Below are 6,005 nucleotides of genomic sequence, written 5' to 3' on the forward strand. Positions count from 1 at the left end.
TTTGCCTTTTTCCATCTTCCTTCAAACACGGTGTTTGGTAGCTATTATGTCACCTGATAGGTCTTCCCTGATATCAGGGCTTCCCTGGTAGCTCAGACGGTAATCTGCCTGCAATGCAAGAGACTCCAGTTCAATTCCTGGATTGGGAAGATCCCCTGGAGAAGGGAACGGCCACCCACTCCAGTATTCTGGCCTGGGGAATTCCATGGACTCTATGGTCCATGGGGTTGCAAAGAGTCAGACACAACTGAGTGACTTTCACTTTCAAGGTACCTGAGGGCCTCCAAGCACACCTTCAGAACTCAGACCAGTGGGGCCCGGGCAGGGAATCCCTTCTTGGAAGTCCCAATAGAAGGACAGGGTCCAGCAGTGACCGGGTGGATCCAACTTGGTGACACCTCGCAGGAGCGTTTGGCTCTCTGCCTCATGTGTTTGCTGACATCCCTTTTCTGAGAACAATTCAGACCTCAGCAGTTTCTCTGAGTAGTTTGCAAAGCCCCTAGATACCTCCCTCGGGTACCCAGGTGCTCTTCCAGGTCACAGGGCTTTGCAGGGTTTTGAACAAGATGCATACGTAAAAGAGAAGTCTAGATTTTCAGAACTGGACCTTTCTTGACAAAGTAATGTTTCTGCTTTTAAATATGCTATCTAGGTTGCTCATAACTTTTCTCCCAAGGAGTAAGTGTCTTTTAATTTCATGGCTGCAGTCACCATCTGCAGTGATTTGGAGCCCCCCAAAATAAAGTCTGACACTGTTTCCACTGTTTCCCTATCTATTTCCCATGAAGTGATGGGACCAGATGCCATGATCTTCATTTTCTGAATGTTGAGCTTTAAGCCAAGTTTTTCACTCTCCTCTTTCACTTTCATCAAGAGGCTTTTGAGTTCCTCTTCACTTTCTGCCATAAGGGTGGTGTCATCTGCATATCTGAGGTGATTGATATTTCTCCTGGCAATCTTGATTCCAGCTTGTGTTTCTTCCGGTCCAGCGTTTCTCATGATGTACTCTGCATATAAGTTAAATAAACAGGGTGACAATATACAGCCCTGACGTACTGCTTTTCCTATTTGGAACCAGTCTGTTGTTCCATGTCCAGTTCTAACTGTTGCTTCCTGACCTGCATACAGGTTTCACAAGAGGCAAGTCAAGGTGGTCTGGTATTCCCATCTCTTTCAGAATTTTCCACAGTTTATTGTGATTCACACAGTCAAAGGCTTTAGCATAGTCAATAAAGCAGAAATAGATGTTTTTCTGGAACTCTTCTGAAATTTACAGAATATAGTGTCAGAAGAAAAATAAAGCAGGGTGAGGGCATAACCACCGTGTGGGTGGTAAGATGGGAAGGTATTCCAAATAAGATGGTTCAGGAGATTACAGATAAGACAGTTGGGAAGGTCTGGGTGAGAGGTTGGCATTTGAGCAAAGACCTGAATAATATTAATAAGTGAATCTATCATGAGAATATCAGCCCTGAGTGTTCACTGGAAGGATTGATGATAAGGCTGAAGCTCCTATACTTTGGCCACCTGATTCAAAGAGCCAACTCTTTGGAAAAGACTGTAATGCTGGGAAAGACTGAGATCAGGAGGAGAAGGGGAGCGACAGGGGATGAGATGGTTAGATAACACCATTGACTCGATGGACATGAATCTGAGCAAAGTCCAGGAGATAGTGCAGGACAGGGGAGCCTGGTGTGCTGCAGTCCATGAGGTCTCAAAGAGTCAGACGCAAGTGAATGACTAAGACTCACACACATGCCAATAGCTGAGGCATTATTCGGACATCTAGCTCTCTCACAGCTCTCTGAATTAGGTCTTATCCCAATTTTACAGATTAAGAAACTGAGACTCAAACAGGCAAAGATATTTGTTTGACCACATGTCTCCTAAGTTGTTTGTCATAAGTCCAAAGGGTCAGAGAGACTTAGCATAGGAAAAGACCACAGAGTGGGAACATTGTCAGAAGACAGATGGAAGCCGTGAGCCAGGGAAAATGGGCTTCGCAGAAATTAGCCCTGAATATTCACTGGAAGGACTGATGCTGAAGCTGGAGCTCCAATACTTTGGCCATCTGATCTGAAGAACTGACTCACTCACTGGAAAGACCCTGATGCTGGAAAAGGTTCAGGGCAGGTTGAGGGCAGGGGACGACAGAGGATGAGATGGTTAGATAACACCACTGACTCAATGGACTTGAGTTTGAGCAAACTTCGGGAAATAGTGAAGGACAGGGAAGCCTGGCATGCTGCAGTCCATGGTGTCACAAACAGCTGGACACGACTGAGCAACTGAACAACAACAACAGGGGTCATAAAGGAAGTCTTGAAACTTTGGTGGTGGCAAGGATGGAGACTGCGGAGAAGGCGATGGCACCTCACTCCAGTACTTTTGCCTGGAAAATCCCATGGACGGAGGAGCCTGGTGGGCTGCAGCCCATGGGGTCCCTAGGGGTCGGACACAACTGAGTGACTTCACTTTCACTTTTCACTTTCATGCATTGGAGAAGGAAATGGCAACCCACTCCAGTGTTCTTGCCTGGAGAATCCCAGGGACAAGAGAGCCTGGTGGGCTGCCGTCTCTGGGGTCGCACAGAGTCGGACACAAAGGAAGCGACTCAGCAGCAGCAGTAGCAGGATGGAGGCTGAGCAGCCATTTCTGTTGCTCTTGAGCGGCGATGTGCAGGGAGTAGGCCCAGTTCTGAATGGGGCTTTTCCTAGAGGCCTCTCTCCTTTACCACATGACTTGGATGAGACCTGTCCTGAGCACTCTGATTCTGGGACCATCTCAAGGGACAGACGCTCACATCCCCAGGCCAGCCACTTTGCCTTTGCTTACTGGAAATAAGAGTGTGATCTGCTCACAGCTCCCTGACCCTTCTGTGAGACCCCAGGGGTTTCACCCATGAGAGTCACTCATCTTCCCATCAGCAGGGATCAGCACTGGAATCTTCAGCCTGCTCTTTGCTGCCACAAACTTTCACTGAGAGCCTGTGATGTGCCAGTCACTGGGCTGGATGCTGGGAACATCAGGATGAGAAGACCTCAACCTTGCCCTTGAAGAACTTGCAGCCACTCTGGGGGAGCATCTTGGTTCTGCCCAAATGGGATTGTTCTCACTGGGAGCTAATGACTCCATCTGACTACCTGTTAGTCGGTGTCAATAGGCACAAAGACCTTTACCGCTTAGCTGAAGGAGAAAGGAGTCTGGGAGGGGAGTAGTGCTTGGATGGCCTGTAAGGACAAAGCAAAGGACAAACACAACGGTGTGATGAGAGGAGAGGGGAGAACCTGGGGTCACCGGCCACCCTCCGCCCCTGCCCCTCTCACTATGGATTGACTTCAAGACCCAAAGACCAGGGCGGCTGGTAGGGGCAGCTGAAGGAGGGGTTCATGAGATCCAACCCAGCAGCACCGCTTAGGGACCAGAGCCTCCCGCATCCCAGCCCCAGACAGGAACGCCCAGCAAGCCTCAGGGTGGCCTCAGGGGGCAGTTTCCATGTCCAGTAAGGTGGCCTTCCTGGGGCTGGGGGTTTCAACAGTGTGAGGTGGCCAGTGTCCCCTTTGAGGGCTGTGAGCCATTGACGGTCCATCTGGAGGACGGGGAGCAAAAGTGTTTGGGGATCTCCCTGAAATGACTGGGGTGGCTATGAGGGGAGGCACAGTCCTACGGGCTGTGGCAATGCAGGTCAATGAGGCCTGGCTTTCGTTGGCAGGCTGGGAAGCGTGGGTGCTCATGTGCTAGAGTGTGCCTGCACCTTGTCCTGTACTGGATTGCCCGAGAAGTTCTTTCAGGTTTTCCCAGAAGATGCTACAGAAAGACCCGAATGAACTTTTGGGCCAGCCCAGTACTTTCTGCTTCTAGAGATTCACCTGTTCCGGACCTTTCGTGTATATGGAACCATTCTATACGTGATCTTCGTGCCTGACTTCTTTCACATGATGTTTCTAAGGTTCATCTATGTTGTAGCATGAATCAGAACTCCATTTCTTTTTATTTCCAAATAATATTCTGCTGTGTGAATAGACCAGGGGCTTCCCAGGTGGTGCTAGTCGTAAAGAACCTGCCTGCCAATGCAGGAGGCATAAGAGACATGGGTTCAATCCCTGGGTCGGGAAGGTTCCCTGGAGTAGGAAGTGGCAGCCCCAGTATTCTTGCTTGGGGAATCCCATGGACAGAGGAGCCTGGGGGAATACGGTCCATAGGGTTGCATAGAGTCAGACACCACTGAAATGACTTAGCATGCATGCCCACACATGTGGCTGGACCACATTTTACTTATCTATACACTAGCTGATGGACATTTGGGTTGTGATGGACTTAAAATTTTTTTTAATTATTAATTTATTTATTACTCAAATAATTAAATGTTAGAATAGTTTTTACTAAACGGCAAACTTAAAATATAATAATGGCTTTCATACTATAAATTAACATATGAAAACATGAAGCTAGACTATTAATTAAAGCCCATATTTAATATTAATACTATAATTATATATTATAGTATTTATTATAGTAATTATTCATATGTGTGGATAAGATGCTAAGCTTGATATTAGAGCTAAGTTTGATTAATTTCTTAGTTTTAACTTTTTCACAAGCTTTTAAAATGCTAGTAGTATATCAGAACAAACTGAAGAAACTCATTTGAGATTTTTTTTGGTTATTATGAATAATGTGGCTGTGGACGCCTGTGTGTATCTATATACTTGTGTCTGTGTGCGTGCTCAGTAGTGTCTGACTCTTTTTGATCCTATGGACTGTAGCCCACCAGATTCCTCTGTCCATGGGATTGTCCCGGGAAGAATACTGGAGTGGGTTGTTATTTCCTCCCTTAGGGAGTTTTCCTGACCCAGGAATTGAACCCGCATCTCCTACATTGCAGGTGGATTCTTTCCCACTGAGCCACCGAGGAAGCCCCTATATACATGTACATACAAACATATATATGTGTATGTATACATACACACGTACATACATATATATATATCTTCATTGCAAACAAGTACAACTAAAAAGTACAAGAAATAAAAGCAGCCACCTGAAATCCCTCATGTAGAGGTAATAGCTGTCATCACTGGCAAACGTCCTACCAGATGTTATCCCATTTCTAGTCTCAGAAGTTATCTAAAAGGTTTCTTTGAGTTTGGGCCCTGCTTCCTCCCCGTTCATGGGTCATGGATCACACAGGAGAGGGACACCTTCCCCCCAACAGGCCATGGATGCAAAGCTGCTGAAGGTTCTTGGGGCCCGTGCTCTCCAACAGGAGTGTGAGTGCACCCCACGGCCTGGGAAGAAAGTATGTGTGTATACAATACTATCATACTTTTATTAACACAGAAATGCTTGCATTTATTTGAGCCCTCAGTGGTAAAGAATCTGCCTGCAACGCAGGAGATGCAGGTTGGAGCCTTGGGTCAGAAAGATCCCCTGGGGGAGGAAATGGCAACCCACTCCAGTATTCTTGCTGGGACAATCCCACGCACAGAGGAGCCTGGAGGGCTACAGTCCATAGGGTAGCAAAGAGTCAGACATGACTGAGCACGCACATGCTTGTATTTAATGTTCAGATAAATAATTATACTCAACCTTTTACTGATGGGTATGTTCAGTGATGAAAAAGAGGTAGATTCTAGTGGATTCGGCAGCCGTTCTGCAGACGGCCGTCCAAAGGCTCCCAGTCCTTCTCCGAGCTGCCTGAGCCCTGGCGGCACCGCAGCTTGCCTGCCTCACGTCTCTTTGCTCACATTCACAATTCACACCAGCCCTGGTGTCCACAGACCCCCCAAGTGACCTGAGCCCTAAGCCAGGAGAGGGAGCCCCTCAGTGCTTCTTGGGTCTCAAAACCCACCTGGGGTCCCCTACCCCAGCCTGTGCACTCAAGCCTGGGGTCTAGCTGTCCCCATCCATGGCTGCTTCATGTAGTACCCCGATGCCCTGTCTTTCTCCCAACACCCTCAGACTTGTCTGACTTTGTCCCAGGAGAGCCCTTGTTCCTCCCAGTG

This window comes from Ovis canadensis, chromosome 2 (genome assembly GCF_042477335.2).
Source record: "Ovis canadensis isolate MfBH-ARS-UI-01 breed Bighorn chromosome 2, ARS-UI_OviCan_v2, whole genome shotgun sequence".
Classification (NCBI taxonomy): domain Eukaryota; kingdom Metazoa; phylum Chordata; class Mammalia; order Artiodactyla; family Bovidae; genus Ovis; species Ovis canadensis.